This window comes from Nerophis lumbriciformis, linkage group LG09, assembly GCF_033978685.3.
Source record: "Nerophis lumbriciformis linkage group LG09, RoL_Nlum_v2.1, whole genome shotgun sequence".
NCBI lineage: Eukaryota > Metazoa > Chordata > Actinopteri > Syngnathiformes > Syngnathidae > Nerophis > Nerophis lumbriciformis.
The window spans coordinates 33,773,752-33,793,184 of NC_084556.2; the positions used below are offsets into that span (position 1 = coordinate 33,773,752).

General features: G+C 42.4%; 1 protein-coding gene across 1 annotated transcript in view; it reads left to right on the plus strand.

Moving 5' to 3' along the window:
- The window catches only part of ntm (neurotrimin), a 492,772-nt gene that overhangs the window by 114,335 nt on the left and 359,004 nt on the right, over window positions 1-19,433 (plus strand). The gene's annotated exons all lie outside the window — the stretch shown is intronic.

Consider the following 19,433-nt stretch of genomic DNA (forward strand, 5'->3'; position numbering starts at 1 on the left):
TGGCAATAAATACTGATAAAGTTGAGGAATGCTCATCAAACACTTATTTGGAACATCCCACAGGTGAACAGGCAAATTGGGAACAGATGGGTGCCCTGATTGGGTATAAAATTAGATTCCATGAAATGCTCAGTCATTCACAAACAAGGATGGGGCGAGGGTCACCACTTTGTCAACAAATGCGTGAGCAAATTGTTGAACAGTTTAAGAAAAACTTTTCTCAACCAGCTATTGCAAGGAATTTAGGGATTTCACCATCTACGGTCTGTAATATCATCAAAGGGTTCAGAGAATCTGGAGAAATCACTGCACGTAAGCAGCTAAGCCCGTGACCTTCGATCCCTAAGGCTGTACTGAATCAAAAAGCGACATCAGTGTGTAAAGGATATCACCACATGGGCTCAGGAACACTTCAGAAACCCACTGTCAGTAACTACAGTTGGTCGCTACATCTGTAAGTGCAAGTTAAAACTCTCCTATGCAAGGCGGAAACCGTTTATCAACAACACCCAGAAACGCCATCGGCTTCGCTGGGCCTGAGCTCATCTAAGATGGACTGATACAAAGTGAAAAAGTGTTCTGTGGTCTGACGAGTCCACATTTCAAATTGTTTTTGGAAACTGTGGACGTCGTGTCCTCCGGACCAAAGAGGAAAAGAACCATCCGGATTGTTATAGGCGCAAAGTTGAAAAGCCAGCATCTGTGATGGTATGGGAGTGTATTAGTGCCCAAGGCATGGGTAACTTACACATCTGTGAAGGCGCCATTAAAGCTGAAAGGTACATACAGGTTTTGGAGCAACATATGTTGCCATCCAAGCAACGTTACCATGGACGCCCCTGCTTATTTCAGCAAGACAATGCCAAGCCACGTGTTACATCAACATGGCTTCATAGTAAAAGAGTGCGGGTACTCGACTGGCCTGCCTGTAGTCCAGACCTGTCTCCCATTGAAAATGTGTGGCGCATTATGAAGCCTAAAATACCACAACGGAGACCCCCGGACTGTTGAACAACTTAAGCTGTACATCAAGCAAGAATGGGAAAGAATTCCACCTGAAAAGCTTCAAAAATGTGTCTCCTCAGTTCCCAAACGTTTACAGAGTGTTGTTAAAAGGAAATGCCATGTAACACAGTGGTGAACATGCCCTTTGCCAACTACTTTGGCACGTGTTGCAGCCATGAAATTCTAAGTTAATTACTATTTGCAATAAAAAAATAAAGTTTATGAGTTTGAACATCAAATATCTTGTCTTTGTAGTGCATTCAATTGAATATGGGTTGAAAAGGATTTGCAAATCGTTGTATTCCGTTTACATTTACATCTAACACAATTTCCCAACTCATGGAAACGGGGTTTGTACATGCCTATAACCATCATTCATAGAAGCCGTTTGTCTGGTCATTACGGATAACTTTCCACAATGACGTTTTTATGTATATAAATGACATCTGCGTTGGCTCTTGTTGCTATAGTGCTCCCTCGAGGTATTGAAAACAATCCCCATGTTGATGGCTTGCTTTGCTACGCAGTAAGTTATTTTCAATTCATGGATTACATGTCAATGATGTCTAAAGTGCATTGCATCCCTACTTAACTGGATACAGTTTGACTAGGCAGACAATCTGGGGACCTCTGGTGGATGTATTCTTACCCACTGAACAAAAAAATTGGGGACCACAGAGATTTTCCAGAACCTTGTAGTCAGAGCTCAATCGGCAAGGGGAAGTAAGGCAGGGGATATTGAAACTGTCTCTGGATTCTTTTTATATGTATTCACTAAAGAAAAGTACACCGACATGATAAAATGTGCTACCTCTTTGACTGTGTTATTCAGCTGCACTTATTCATGTGAGTCACATGAAGATTATTCAGTGGAAATACCATTCCACCATAAATGATGTTCTTTTGGAAGTGTGCTCGAAGTTGACTATAGTAGTTTCTTAACAGACTATGCATCACAGGCTTATTCCATTCTATGCAAGTCATCAGATTAAGGTCACGGCAGACAATTTACACTTTTATTGTGCAATATGGTTTTATGCTGTCGTGCAAGGCATACAAACTAATATTGTACATACAATGAATATAAGAAATTATAGGTTGCATGATATAGACCAGGGATGTCAAACATGTGGCCCGCGGGACGGTTCAGGCCCGCCAACAGGTTCAATCTGGCCCGCGAGATGAGTTTGCTAAGTGTAAAATTGAGCTGCATTTTAAATTAAAGAAACTGCTGTTCTAAATGTGTCTACTGGATCTCGCAATAGCAATTATGTTTGGGAAGCAAACAGTTTAGAGCAAGTATACCAGGGGTCGGCAACCCAAAATGTTGAAAGAGCCATATTGGACCAAAAATACAAAAACAAATCTGTTCTTGAGCCGCAAAAAAATAAAAGCCATATTACATACAGATAGTGTGTCATGAGATACAAATTGAATTAAGATGACTTAAAGGAAACTAAATGACCTCAAATATACCTACAAAAGAGGTATAATGATGCAATATGTACCTAAATAGCATGTTAGCATTGATTATCTTCCAGTCATGCAGTGACCAAATATGTCTGATTAGCACTCCACACAAGTCAATAACATCAACAAAACTCACCTTTGTGCATTCATGCACATCGTTAAAAGTTTGGTGGACAAAATGAGACAGAAAAAGAAGTGGCATAAAACACGTTGTATATGTAAGCAAACTACGGTGAGTTCAAGGACCGCCAAAATTAGTAGGACAAAACGGCGCTCGCCAAATACTCGAATCAGTGAGGCATGTTTAATATAAACAGTGTGCTTTATAACAATTAGGGAGGTTTGCGTCATGTTTGTTCTCCTACGGAAACCATATTAAAACAAACAAAAAAAAATGTTCCCCTCGTCTTTTTCCATTTTTCATACATTTTTAATAAAGCTCCAGAGAGCCACTAGGGCGGCGCTAAATGCGGCTCTAGAGCCGCGGGTTGCCGACCCCTGAAGTATACCAAGCAAGAGGTACACAGTAAAGCTGGGCTGCGACTCCTCCCCCTCATCCCAACGTAAAACAAACAAGAGTAAAATAAAAATCGGTAACCCCACAAAATGCTTTATGAGACACTACATTGATATAGTTCTGTGAAAATTATTGTTTTCTGTGCAGATTTAAAGAAAGTGAACGGTGTGATTTACTGCAATAATGCCAGTCTTTTAAGTTTTTAGTTTTGGTTTGTTGAAATTGTGCACAGCTTTTATTTTTCTATCGATACACAGTAACCCCTAGAAGGCAGGGAGTAACTCAACCCTCTTGAATATTTTTTACCTCAGTTTGTATGATTTGTTGTGTTAGCACAGGATTAATATGTGGAAATGACAAATGAGGTTGTTGATACATAGAATAGTTTTTGTTTATGTTTTATTTAGTTTTTTGTTCAATCCTAGATGGGCTGTGACCTAAAGTTTAATTGCTTTGTAGAAACACTGAGATTAAGTCTAAATTAATTGTGTTCTTCATGGTGTTTTTGAAAATGCACCAATTTTGTCCTCAGAATTTTTAACTAACTTGAAGTAATTTGTCAAAAGGATTATTTGTGATATGTACACTTTCAGAATGTGTTTGCTCTATTTTGGGCCAAAGTAAAACAAAGAAAACAATCGGAAGTTTTAAAAGTTGTATTTTTAAGTTATTATGCCATGATTTTACCCATCCAGCCCACGTGGGAATAGATTTTCCTCCATGCGGCCCCTGAGCTAAAAATGAGTTTGACACCCCTGATGTAGACGACATTAATGATATAATTTTGGCCAAATATAGAGCTTTTAATACAATTGTTATATTGTGATAATGCATATTGATTGTATATTCTAGCTGTGTCCGTCAAATTTGGCAGCGACAAGCTAACGAACGTGTCCTCAACGCAATAAACTAGATGAATAACCCCTGATGTAGAATGTTCAATATTTATAGTTTTGTTGGTCATTTTATGCATTACCGGAACTTCTTTCCTCTGTGCTTTTATTTCCATAGCAGCACATTTCCGACTTCCGGGAACAGATGTGTGTTCCTATTTCCAGAAACAAACGCGAGTGTGTTCTAATCATGGCAGACTTGGTAACAGACAATGAATACGACTATTTTTGGACAAATGAGGATTCCCAACCTTATTTTGTTGAAGCTAAATATACAAAAAGTACAATTCCTCTTTATAATGCAAACAATATTAATTCCCACCCAGGATGATGGGGAGAAAAAAAAGAAACCAAAATAAAGAAAGACGTTACTTACAATATAGTTAATAATAAGAAAACAATCATTTCAGATTAAAGTTAAAATGAACTTTCCACAGCTTTCCACAATAGCAATAAATAGGTTGTTGCTATTATGGCTAAACGAGATGTTTGGTGGCTATCAAACAATGGACGCTAAAACCACGCATCAATATCATCATCTTCTCTCGGCTCACACTGATAGGAAGTTAGTATTCTTTTTTTGTCCTTTTAATTTAATGCTGTGCTTGTCTTTGAGTGCGATAAGCAGTGTTGGGTTAGTTACTGAAAACCTGTAACAAGTTACAGTTACTAATTACTTTATTTCAAAATTAACTCAGTTACTAACTCAGTTACTTACACCAAAAAGTAATGCGTTACTGTGAAAAGTAACTATTTAGTTACTTCTTTTTTTTTAAGGCTCCCATTAATGCCCTTTTAGCCTTCATTTCAGTACTGTTATTGCACTGGAGAATAATACAATCTGTTGATCAACTTGACATGCATTTGCATCACTGAACTCAGAAAGCAATGTGGTCTACATACAACACACAAAGACAAAGATATGTTTCAAAGGGCCAGTTTATTTCACGCCAGAACAAATTGACAAAACTTTTAAATAGCTGCAACATAACATACATAAGTAACAAACAGCATAATAACAGCATAGCTGTAAATCTGGCTTCACCCAAGGAAGGCACACATGACATACACAAAGCCTAACAAGGCATTTTTTTTCTCTCAAGGAATTCGGAAATAAAATTATGTATTCAGGAGATCAACACTGTACTGAAGCCCAGAACACTCTACACATTTCCCCAGTTTTAGTTTAGAGATAAGGAAATATTGCCCTGGCCCACTAGGATCCCTCTGTATGTTTGTGAACTTTATAGTCTATACATTTAGAGTGATGTTATAATCAAACACTCTAGAAGTCTAGAATGAAAGAGTATATACGAGAATTGACAGTGTGTACCTTCAATGAGCAGAGGCAGAGTTTGGATTGTTTTCTTTAGCTCACTTTCCATGTTTGTATACTCACTGTCCAGGTACTTGGAACATGTTTTCCGTGCCATTTGCTGTTTGACGCCGGTACCATGCTAATTAGCTGCCTGAAAGCGGGTGACTCCACTGTAGAAATAGCCTGCATGTCTTCTAGCACATACGCTGCAATGGCTCTATCAATGTTGCCCTGGCTAGCAGTGCCTCCGTTGAAACCCTTAAGTGGAGCTGAAGTGGTATCGGAGTCTGTGTCTCTCTTTACTAGCTTCGTCGAAGCATGTTGCTTTTGTAGATATTTCAGCAGATTTTAATTGCTGTTTTGGGCAGTATTCCCAGGCGCTGTCACTTCTGCTGCTTGGGTCAAATGCAGAGAATAATTTTTCCACACCTAGTGTGTGTGACAATCATTGGCACTTTAACTTTAAGTAGATCAGATTTTTGATCCAAGACACAACTTACATTTAACTAAAATGTTCTTTTCTTTGTACTCGACAAAAGAAAAGTAGTGAGAATGTCTCCATGTTAGGAAACTCGACTTCTGGCTTCGCCATGATATCTTGTTAGTTGTTACGAGAGTAGCGTATGTGTGTGTGTGTGTGTGTGTGTGTGTGTGTGTGTGTGTGTGGCCCTTTAAGATATGACAGCATGTGAGGTGAGTGACGTCAGTGAGTGAGTGGGCGAGATAATTGAGGGAGTGGCAACAGTGAGTGCGTGCAGGTGCTCTAGCTTGGTGGATGGCTGCGTGCAAGACACCAATAAAGTCACAAAGTTGCAACAAACCGCCGGCCTCGTCATTCACCCTCGAGTCCGAAGCTGTAAAGACCCAACAAGTGAAGGTTGTTAGCCCCGAAGTACATAGGCCCTGGAGGAACGTCTCCCCTGCGCTCCTCGACTACGGTTTGGGAGCACCCCCCCCACCCCCACCCACACAAAGCATGCCTTTTCTTTTCCTTGTGACACAGAAGGACGACACCACAGCGCTCCAATAAAACACACTCAGATCTTCTGTTTCTAGCCGATACTACATAAAAAAATAACGTAAAATAACGCAGTAACGCATCATGTAGTAACGGTAACTGAGTTACTGAATATAAAAAATAACGCGTTTGGGTGCATCTGCCTCACAATACGAAGGTCCTGAGTAGTCTTGGGTTCAATCCCGGGCTCGGGATCTTTCTGTGTGGAGTTTGCATGTTCTCCCCGTGACTGCGTGGGTTCCCTCCGGGTACTCCGGCTTCCTCCCACCTCCAAAGACATGCACCTGGGGATAGGTTGCTTGGCAACACTAAATTGGCCCTTGTGTGTGAATGTGAGTGTGAATGTTGTCTGTCTATCTGTGTTGGCCCTGCGATGAGGTGGCGACTTGTCCAGGGTGTACACCGCCTTCCGCCCGATTGTAGCTGAGATAGGCTCCAGCGCCCCCCGCGACCCCAAAGGGAATAAGCGGTAGGAAATGGATGGATGGATGGGTTACTAGTTACCGCCGAAAATAACAACTTTGTAACGCGTTAGTCCCAACACTGGTGATAAGACAGGCTTGGGATGTTATCATTTGACCAAAGTAAAGTTGTTTGTTTTGGGATGTATCCTCTCTGGGTGGTGTTTTAAAAATACAGAAAACGTCTAATTCGGTCTCCAGAACATTGCCGTTGGTGGAAGATCTGAAAAAGTTGATGAATGGCTGAAAACAGTCCAGTTTTTGTCTTTTTTTTGCACGGAGCAAGAACACATTCAATCTGTCTACAGTAATCATTCTGAACATTATAATTTCAGCGACTGTTTGAGCATTGGTAAAAAAAACAAACGTGTGATAGAATCCAGTAGGGTTGTACCGTTTACCGGTATTAGTATAGTACCGCGATACTACTGAATCATTTTCGGTACTATACCGTCTCTGAAACGTACCGGTCCCGCAACCCCCCGCGCCCTCTTCAAAGTCACGTCGTGTTATTGCTGGTTTACGAGCAGACGAGCATGTTCGGTAGCACACCATCACGGAGTACTTACAAGCAGACACAGTGTGTCGACAGAAAAGGGAGAACGGCTAACATCCATCCGCCGTCGGCAGTGTTTTAGCTACTTCTAAATCACTAATCCTGGTCTCCATGGCGACAAATAAAATACGTTTCTTTCAAGTATCATCCCTGCAGGACGAGGAATAGCTAAACATGCTTCACTACACACCATAGCTCACCGGCATCAACATGTAAACAAACGCCATTGGTGGGTCTACACCTAACATCCACTGTAATGATACCAAGTACAGGCACGTATCTAGTCGATACTACTATGATTAAGCCGATCTTTTTTGACATCACAACATCTTCTTTCGTTTTTTTAAATGTATATTGTGTTTATAAACTCAGGAAATATGTCCCTGGACACATGAGGACTTTGAATATGGCCACTTTGAATATGGCCAATGTATGATCCTGTAACTACTTGGTATCGGATTGATAGCCAAATTTGTGGTATCATCCAAAACTAATGTAAAGTATCAAACAGCAGAAGAATAAGTGATTATTACATTTTAACAGAAGTGTAGACAGAACATGTTAAAAGAGAAAGTAAGCCAGTGACGTGCGGTCACTAGAGGCAGGTGAGGCGGGGCCTCACCTGCCATCATGGAAAGAAAAAAAATGTAAAAAGAAAAATTGTTATATGTATCCAGTGATTATACTATAAAGTTATTTTCCATTTAACTTCACCAGTTTTAGATTATTTTTATTCTAAATCGCTGAATTTTCACATTTGCCGTTCAAATACTGATAAGAGACGGTGCGGTGATCAGCAGCCAGTTGAGGCACGTCACTCAATTGTGCCTCACCATGGATTGCGGACTCGGCTAACTGCTGGCCTGCTGTGCAGTGAGACCGTATTGCTATATAAATTATATTATACATTTCCATAGTTTAGTTAGCTGAGGTATATAATGTACAGTGTATTTTGTCAACAACTGTATGTGTGTAAAGTATTTCTTGTGCTGAGCGATCATAAAACTGCTGCGAAGACCACTGTGTGAAGCTCGCGTAACCCCGCCTCCTGGTGCCGGTTAAGGCACCTCCGCCGCAGACTGCACCCCCCGACGGGAGCGCCACACCAACCAAAGCCCACACCCAAACCCTCCACGTGCAAGACCGAATCCACCCAGAAAAAGTCACTTAACAAGAAGCCAAAAAGTGCAAAAACAACATTGCTCGCGCCGGAGGAGCCATGAACGACTGCAGGGACACAACATTAGGTACACCTGCAGACTGCAGCACGGATTTCATATTTCATTCATTCACAACTCCTCCAACACGAACACCACTGTTCCCGCACTTATGAATAAAGGTAAGACCATAATAACGTTTTTTTTTATTAAATGTGCTTTTTTGTGTGCTACAGTTTGTATGTGTAAAGTTAAAGTTAAGTTAAAGTACCAATGATTGTCACACACACACTAGGTGTGGTGAAATTTGTCCTCTGCATTTGACCCATCCCTTGATCACCCCCTGGGATGTGAGGGGAGCAGTGGGCAGCAGCGGCGCCGCGCCCGGGAATAATTGTTGGTGATTTAACCCCCATTTCCAACCCTTGATGCTGAGTGCCAAGCAGGGAAGAATGCTGGTATGAGCTTTTAAACATAACCCGTTAACTGCTGCCAATCAAATGGTGAATACGATACTCTTTAGGGTTCATATGTTTGTAAATCTGACTGTGATGAAGTCAGTGCCTCACCAGCCATGAACCTCACCGCACGTCACTGAAGTAAGCAGATATTAACAGTAAATGAACAAGTAGATTAATAATTAATTTTCTACCACTTGTCCTTAATAATGTTGACAAAATAATAGAATGATAAATGACACAATATGTTACTGCATACGTCAGCAGACTAATTAGGAGCATTTGTTTGTTTACTTACTACTAAAAGACAAGTTGTCTAGTATGATCACTATTTTATTTAAGGGCTTAACTGCAATAAAAAAAACATATGTTTAATGTACCCTAAGATTTTTTTGTTAAAATAAAGCCAATAAAGCCATTTTTTTGTGGTCTTCTTTATTCAGAAAAGTATCGAAATAATTTTAGTACCGATACCAACATATCGGTATCGTTACAACACTAGAATCCAGCAATCCAGTGCTGACAGCTCAGAAAAACAATCTGTCTTGTCTAAGAAAACCGTATCCATCACTATATAAAGTTCAAGGTAGGCTTGATTGTAAAAGTGCAAGAAGCGGCAGCATGAGTTTGACGCACTTGTGTGTTCGAGATTACTGAATATGCAAGTGCGCTCTTTGTTTGGCCATACCCTCGCTGTTTCACATGACTGTCAAAGCATAATAGCCCATGAGTCCCTTGTGTATTATGTAAAGTGTGTGTGTGTTGTACATGAATAACATTTAGCCATGCATATGATGATGTGTACCACAGTGACTGTGTAGATGTCTGAGCTTGCTGTCTAAGATGCCAAGTAAATGTGAAGATAGTTGTTGCATAATTGCTAGGGGATAGTGCTCAGAAGCATTACAATGTGGATAGGGACAGTGTTTGATGAATAATATAGCAAGTTAGCAAAAATAAGTGTCCATTGAACATATACTAACAGAACAGAAAGGCCGGTAAGGGAAATGTTTGAATGTTGTTTGGTTTGAATAATTAAACAGCACTTCTGCAGAGTTTGACATTGACTCGAGGTCACATCTTTGCTGTCATGTTTTTTTTAACCATTCACACAGGATACTGCAATGTGGGGAAGGGAATACCATGCCTTACCTCAATCTACACAAACTATGTTGTTTATTGAACTATTGAAAACATTTTTCTCAGTAAATATATTTTTTTTTTAAAGTGGTATTTACTAGGGATGCAATGATTATAGATTTTTACTATATGATTATAATCTGAGTATTCAGGGATTTACGATTATTATGCATTAATTTCATAACAAACATGTATAAAAATAAAAAATAAATTAACAAATGTTTTTTATTTACAGTTGTTTTATTACTTTCTTGATGTCCCAGAGGAAAATATTATTCATCTAATAAATTCAAGTGTTAATCTCAACGTATTTACTCATTTTTAATTATCAATTTCACGCTGTGTATCACATTACTCAGCATCCCTGGGAAAGTTTACGCCAAGGTACCGGAAAGGAGGGTCCGGCCGATAGTCGAACCTCAGATTCAAGAGGAGCAATGTGGATTCCGTCCTGGTCGTGGAACAACTGACCAGCTCTTTACTCTTGCGGGAATCCTGGAGAAGGCCTGGGAGTATGCCTATCCAATCTACGTGTTGACAATTGATGACCACTTGAGTTTTAAGGAGCACATTCAGTATGTTGTAAAAAAAACTGAAACTTTTACTGGGATTTTATTATAGAAACCAGTCTTGCTTTTCTTTTACTCTGAAACAGAAATTGGTGGAAACAACCTTTTTACCTGTTATTGACTATGGAGATGTGTTGTACATGAATGCTACTGCTGGTTGTCTCCACAAGCTGGATAGTGTGTACCACAGAGCACTAAGATTCATCTCCAACTGCGCTCCCCTTACTCACCATTGCGTATTATACTCAATGGTTAACTGGACATCTTTATGTGCTCGACGCCTCAAACATTGGTATGTTTTCATCTACAAAACCATTCTTGGTATCACTCCATCTTATCTGTCTTGTCTTTTAACAAAGAAACAAGGAAGTCACAATCTTCGTTCAAAGAATGTTCTGCAATTTGTCGTCCCCAAAGTAAGAACTGAACTAGGCAAGAAAGCATTTAGGTTTTCAGCACCGACATGTGCTTTGTGGATATGGAGAAGGCCGGGAGATCCTGTGGGAGATGCTGAGGGAGTACGGGGTGAGGGCCATCCAATCTCTGTACAACCAAAGCGAGAGTTGTGTCCGGGTGCTTGGATGTAAGTCGGATCCATTTCCAGTGGGGGTTTGTCTCCACCAGGGCTGCACTCTGTCACCTCTCCTGTTTGTGATTTTCATGGACAGGATTTCTAGGCAGAGTTTTAAACGACCATTGTGTGTGTTTGTGGACAAGGATGAGATTACTCTAGCCTTTAAATAGCCCCCCTGTTAGACCAGTTGATCTGCCGTTTCTTTTCTTTTCTCCTCTGCTCCCCTTTTCCTTGTGGGGGGGGGGGGGGGGGGGGGGCACAGGTCCGGTGGCCATGGATGAAGTGCTGGCTGTCCAGAGTCGGGACCCGGGGTGGACCGCTCGCCTGTGCATCGGCTGGGAACATCTCTGCGCTGCTGACCCGTCTCCGCTCGGGATGGTGTCCTGCTGGCCCCACTATGGACTGGACTCTTACTATTATGTTGGATCCACTATGGACTGGACTCTCACAATATTATGTCAGACCCACTCGACATCCATTGCTTTCGGTCTCCCCTAGAGGGGGGGGGGGGGTTACCCACATATGCGGTCCTCTCCAAGGTTTCTCATAGTCATTCACATCGACGTCCCACTGGGGTGAGTTTTTCCTTGCCCTTATGTGGGCTTTGTACCGAGGATGTCGTTGTGGTTTGTGCAGCCCTTTGAGACACTTGTGATTTAGGGCTATATAAATAAACATTGATTGATTGATTAGGTGGGATTTACCCTGGATAACCTTAGTATAAACAGGGCCTAAGGTGTTGATTGTAAGTGACACCTTTATATTTAACCATTTACCAACTCAATGATTAATTAACTTGCCACTTACATAATTTAACTCAGTTATTATGGTTTACCTTTACGTATAGATATAACGTAAAAACACACCAGCATAATGTCCGTTCATAGCAAGTGATGAGGACTGACACACACGGTTTGTGGAGCCTTTCCTATTGAATAACCGTGACATTTATAATCATGGTTAATAGTAAAAGTGGTTAATCGTTGCATCCCTGTTACGACATGACATTTCCGCCAGATGCTGTTAGAAAACAACTATTGAATACCACACACGCATCATTGATATCCACAAGATATGTGTAATAATGTGAAATGACCCAGGGAAAAAGTATTGAACGCATGAAAAAAGAGAGGTGTAAAATGGGCACGGAAAGCCAAAACAGCTGCTTAAATCAATCAGTAATTACAAAGTAATCTTGCCCATCGCCAGTCCAAATAATACCACCTGGTTCATCCCAAACAAAACGTTACAATGCATTATGTAAGAATGGTGCAATATGTAATGCAGTTTTACCTCATTATGTAAAAATGTCGCATTTCAAAATACAATTCTTAAATGCAAAATTTTGTGCGTCCCTCACTTTTTGTAATAATTTGTACAATATGTAACAAATTATTACAAAATGCGGGTGCTGCATTTTAATTTTTTAACAAAATGTAAAAATGTGGTTTATTATGTACTAAACAATCAAAATTGATTCCATATTTTGGGAAAACTACAAAAAACACAAAACATGTAATCTTCATTATCATTTGAAGAATATTGTATGATATTACACTGGTCAAATTTAAATCTAATGTTCTATTAATGAAGTTTTACTGACATGAAAACGACCATTGCACTGAAATGTTGGAAGTGCAATATGGAATATATTCAGATAATATTATACAGGATAACACAAATGACACGTATCAAAATATAAAACATAAATAATTATTCTGTCAATTCTGTTGTTTTTTGCAAAAGTTGTGATGAAAATTTAAATATAACATTTGACATGTCAACTTTTACTATTATTTACTTTATTTTTATTTGAACCATGTTCAAACTTCACAAGCACACATTTTTTTGCTCAAGTAATCAACCGTCCAAAGGAAGAAGGGAGAAGCACAGCTTGTGCCATAAGAATAATTCTGAAAAGAATGAATGGACCAATTGATTTAATCTACTCGTTTAGTTAATCATTGCTAATCAGACTATTGTTATTAACTCAAAAGTTTTGTCTTTTATTTGTTAGCATTTGATAGGTCGTTAGTTGCAAATCAATCAACAAACAATTCAAAAATACTTGTTCTATCCCAGCTGTAATCTGGGATATTTCTACCTGAATAAATGCTTCTGATATTCTGCACATTACATGTTTTACAAGTTAATGGTCTTCATATTGCTGCATGTTTTAACCTTCTCTGTTATTTAACAAACTGTAATATTCAGCCTGGTGATAATTCTGTAATTGAGGACTTGACCAGAACATGCTATAAAAGTATATTTACACAATATTTTAGCCAGCCATTTTCCCATGGTCTATCAACACACCGTGGCGGAGAATGAACAAGTCAATCAATCAATCAATCAATCTGTTGTGTGTATTGAAGTGAAGCACGGAGGCAGACGTGCGTGAGGAAATACTTGTAGGAATTGGGCCTGTTGTTATCATAACATTGGTAATAAAAGCTAAAAAGAAAGTCAAACTTTGTTTGTTTTCTCCTGGACGCTACAAAACTTTATATTACTTTATTTTGTTAGATGTGGCGGATAATATGAAGCCGTGCAGTAAGGAAAAACCCTTAATGTAGTTAAACTGGATGTATAGCGTGGCGCCTTTATTTTGAAGCCGGAAAAGTGTGGGATTGTTTTGAGAAAGTCTCTTGACATGTTTTGATGTCGGATCGACTGTTTGCAATAAAAAATAAGTCTTTTTTTGACATCCTGCCGACCGATTTTTTTCTGTTGAGCTTTTATGTCATCTTACTTACTATAAACCAGTCACAGTAACAATCTAAATGTTATTTTATCACTGCACCTTAATCGTAATCTGAACACGGAAGTGAAGCACCACCCACCTCTTTCGACGCGCACAGTAAGCGTTTGCTGCAGCGATGTTGCCTCTTCTCACGGCAAAAAAAAGTCCTTTCTTGTCGGGAGAACAACTTGCCATGGCTTTGAACCTGATATTTCCATAAGGTAGACGTTCTTTTGTCCATTTCTGCTCACTTGTGGCTCATCAGTAGCAAGTGAACTGCGGCCAAGTTCCCCCGCTACAGCATGGCCCAAGTGTCAAAAAGGAAGTGTTCGCGTTATTCGCCCGATAAAAAAAATTGTGTCATTAACTTTGACAGCCCTAATATATATGTATATATATATATATATATATATATATATATATATATATATATATATATATATATATATATATATATATATATATAACAACAACTAATCGATTAAAATCAATTATAAAAATAGTTGGCGATTAATTTAGTCATCGATTCGTTGGATGTATGCTATGCGCATGCGCAGAGGTTACATTTTTTTTTTTTTTTACTTTTATTTATAAACTGCAACATTTACAAACAGCTGAGAAACAATAATCAAAATATTAGGCGCGTAACGGTACGTATATATATATATAGTCACTCTGTCTTTAATAAAAAGGACTGACAACAAATCTTGGATCTATTTTTGGTGTTATTGGAGACTGTATCCGTGTTTATAGACTCTGTTTAGATACTTCTGCTGCGCCATTTCTATGACGGAAAGCGAGTTGCAGAGACCCTGAAGTCACACTTGCTTCGCGTTGCTTGGAGTCTTTCTCTCAGTAAAAGCTGCGAGTGTCATCTTAAATTGTAAAGATCGCTGTACACGGGTATATCTCAAATTCATTAAAGTACGTCCACAGCGTGGACAACCCTGTGCGTATGGCTTGTATATGTAATATATATATATATATATATATATATATAAATATATATATATATATATATATGTATATATATCCATTCATCCATCCATCTTCTTCCGCTTATCCGAGGTCGGGTCGCGGGGGCAGCAGCCTAAGCAGGGAAGCCCAGACTTCCCTCTCCCCAGCCACTTCATCCAGCTCCTCCCGGGGGATCCCGAGGCGTTCCCAGGCCAGCCGGGAGACATAGTCTTCCCAACGTGTCCTGGGTCTTCCCCGTGGCCTCCTACCGGTCGGACGTGCCCTAAACACCTCCCGAGGGAGGCGATCGGGTGGCATCCTGACCAGATGCCCGAACTACCTCATCTGGCTCCTCTCGATGTGGAGGAGCAGCGGCTTTACTTTGAGCTCCCCCCGGATGACAGAGCTTCTCACCCTATCTCTAAGGGAGAGCCCTGCCACCCGGCGGAGGAAACTCATTTCGGCCGCTTGTACCCGTGATCTTGTCCTTTCGGTCATAACCCAAAGCTCATGACCATAGGTGAGGATGGGAACGTAGATCGACCGGTAAATTGAGAGCTTTGCCTTCCGGCTGAGCTCCTTCTTCACCACAACGGATCGATACAGCGTCCGCATTACTGAAGATGCCGCACCGAACCGCCTGCCGATCTCACGATCCACTCTTCCCTCACTCGTGAACAAGACTCCGAGGTACTTGAACTCCTCCACTTGGGGCAGGGTCTCCTCCCCAACCCGAAGATGGCATTCCACCCTTTTCCGGGCGAGAACCATGGACTCGGACTTGGAGGTGCTGATTCTCATCCCAGTCGCTTCACACTCGGCTGCGAACCGATCCAGCGAGAGCTGAAGATCCTGGCCAGATGAAGCCATCAGGACCACATTATCTGCAAAAAGCAGAGACCTAATCCTGCAGCCACCAAACCGGATCCCCTCAACGCCTTGACGGCGCCTAGAAATTCTGTCCATAAAAGTTATGAACAGAATCGGTGACAAAGGGCAGCCTTGGCGGAGTCCAACCCTCACTGGAAACATGTCCGACTTACTGCCGGCAATGCGGACCAAGCTCTGACACTGATCGTACAGGGAGCGGACCGCCAAAATCAGACAGTCCGATACCCCATACTCTCTGAGCACTCCCCAAAGGACTTCCCGAGGGACACGGTCGAATGCCTTCTCCAAGTCCACAAAGCACATGTAGACTGGTTGGGAAAACTCCCATGCACCCTCAAGGACCCTGCCGAGAGTATAGAGCTGGTCCACAGTTCCACGACCAGGACAAAAACCACACTGTTCCTTCTGAATCCGAGGTTCGACTATCCGGCGTAGCCTCCTCTCCAGTACACCTGAATAGACCTTACCGGGAAGGCTGAGGAGTGTGATCCCACGATAGTTAGAACACACCCTCCGGTTCCCCTTCTTAAAGAGAGGAACCACCACCCCAGTCTGCCAATCCAGAGGTACCGCCCCCGATGTCCACGCGATGCTGCAGAGTCTTGTCAACCAAGACAGCCCCACAGCATCCAGAGCCTTAAGGAACTCCGGGCGGATCTCATCCACCCCCGGGGCCTTGCCACCAAGGAGTTTTTTAACTACCTCAGCAACCTCAGCCCCAGAAATAGAAGAGCCCACCACAGATTCCCCAGGCACTGATTCCTCATAGGAAGACGTGTTGGTGGGATTGAGGAGGTCTTCGAAGTATTCCCTCCACCGATCCACAACATCCGCAGTCGAGGTCAGCAGAACACCATCCTCACCATACACGGTGTTGATAGTGCACTGCTTCCCCTTCCTGAGGCGGCGGATAGTGGTCCAGAATCGCTTCGAAGCCGTCCTCCCATGTCCGAGTTTTTGCCTCCGCAACCGCTGAAGCCGCACACCGCTTGGCCTGTCGGTACCTGTCCGCTGCCTCAGGAGTCCTATGAGCCAAAAGAACCCGATAGGACTCCTTCTTCAGCTTGACGGCATCCCTCACCGCCGGTGTCCACCAACGGGTTCTAGAATTACCGCCACGACAGGCACCAACTACCTTGCGGCCACAGCTCCAATCAGCCGCCTCGAAAATAGAGGTGCGGAACATGGTCCACTCGGACTCAATGTCCAGCACCTCCCTCGTGACATGTTCAAAGTTCTTCCGGAGGTGGGAATTGAAACTCTCTCTGACAGGAGACTCTGCCAGACGTTCCCAGCAAACCCTCACAATGCGTTTGGGCCTGCCAGGTCTGTCCGGCATCCTCCCCCACCATCGCAGCCAACTCACCACCAGGTGGTGATCGGTAGAAAGCTCCGCCCCTCTCTTCACCCGAGTGTCCAAAACATGAGGCCGCAAATCCGATGACACAACTACAAAGTCGATCATGGAACTGCGGCCTAGGGTGTCCTGGTGCCAAGTGCACATATGGACACCCTTATGTTTGAACATGGTGTTCATTATGGACAATCTGTGACGGGCACAAAAGACCAATAACAAAACACCACTCGGGTTCAGATCCGGGCGGCCATTCTTCTTAATCACGCCTCTCCAGGTTTCACTGTCGCTGCCAACATGAGCATTGAAGTCCCCCAGTAGAACGAGGGAATCACCCGGGGGAGCGCTCTCAAGTACTCCCTCGAGCGAATCCAAAAAGGGTGGGTACTCTGAGCTGCCGTTTGGTGCGTAAGCGCAAACCACAGTCAGGACCCGTCCCCCCACCCGAAGGCGGAGGGAAGCTACCCTCTCGTCCACCGGGTTGAACTCCAACGTGCAGGCTCTGAGCCGGGGGGCAACAATAATTGCCACCCCAGCCCGTCGCCTGTCATTGCCGGCAACGCCAGAGTGGAAGAGAGTCCAGCCCCTCTCGAGAGAACTGGTTCCAGAGCCCTTGCTGTGCGTCAAAGTGAGTCCGACTATATCTAGCCGGAACTTCTCGACCTCGCGCACTAGCTCAGGCTCCTTCCCCCCCAGTGAGGTGACGTTCCACGTCCCAAGAGCTAGCTTCTGTAGCCGAGGATCGGACCGCCAAGTGCCCTGCCCTCGGCTGCCGCCCAGCTCACACTGCACCCGACCTCTATGGCCCCTGCTATGGGTGGTGAGCCCATTGGAGGGGGGACCCACGTTGCCTCTTGGGGACAGGCCCGGCCACCAGGCGCTCGTCATCGTGCCCCGCCTCCGGGCCTGGCTCCAAAGGGGGGCCCCGGTGACCCGCGTCCGGGCGAGGGAAATCTGGGTCCTTTATTTTTATTCGTCATGGAGGTCTTCGAGCTGCTCTTTGTCTGATCCCTCACCTAGGACCAGTTTGTCTTGGGAGACCCTACCAGGGGGCATAAAGCCCCCGGACAACATAGCTCCTAGGATCATTGGGACACGCAAACTCCTCTACCACGGTAAGGTGGCAGCTCAGAGAGGAGTGGCAGCTCATGTATATATATATATATATGTATATATATGTATATATATATATATATATATATATATATATATATATATATATATATATATATATATATATATATATATACATGTATGTATATTTATATACAAACCCCGTTTCCATATGAGTTGGGAAATTGTGTTAGATGTAAATATAAACGGAATACAATGATTTGCAAATCCTTTTCAACCCATATTCAATTGAATGCACTACAAAGACAAGATATTTGATGTTCAAACTCATAAGTTTTATTTTTTTTTTGCAAATAATAATTAACTTAGAATTTCATGGCTGCAGCACGTGCCAAAGTAGTTGGGAAAGGGCATGTTCACCACTGTGTTACATGGCCTTTCCTTTTAACAACACTGAGGAGACACATTTTTTAAGCTTCTCAGGTGGAATTCTTTCCCATTCTTGCTTGATGTACAGCTTAAGTTGTTCAACAGTCCGGGGGTCTCCGTTGTGGTATTTTAGGCTTCATAATGCGCCACACATTTTCAATGGGAGACAGGTCTGGACTACAGGCAGGCCAGTCTAGTACCCACACTCTTTTACTATGAAGCCACGTTGATGTAACACGTGGCTTAGCATTGTCTTGCTGAAATAAGCAGGGGCGTCCATGGTAACATAAGTTGCTCCAAAACCTGTATGTACCTTTCAGCATTAATGGCGCCTTCACAGATGTGTAAGTTACCCATGTCTTGGGCACTAATGCACCCTCATACCATCACAGATGCTGGCTTTTCAACTTTGCGCCTATAACAATCCGGATGGTTCTTTTCCTCTTTGGTCCGGAGAACACAACGTCCACAGTTTCCAAAAACAATTTGAAATGTGGACTCGTCAGACCCCAGAACAGTTTTCCACGTTGTATCAGTCCATCTTAGATGAGCTCAGGCCCAGTGAAGCCGACGGCGTTTCTGGGTGTTGTTGATAAACGGTTTCCGCCTTGCATAGGAGAGTTTTAACTTGCACTTACAGATGTAGCGACCAACTGTAGTTACTGACAGTGGGTTTCTGAAGTGTTCCTGAGCCCATGTGGTGATATCCTTTACACACTGATGTCGCTTGTTGATGCAGTACAGCCTGAGGGATCGAAGGTCACGGGCTTAGCTGCTTATGTGCAGTGAATTCTCCAGATTCTCTGAACCCTTTGATGATATTACGGACCGTAGATGGTGAAATCCCTA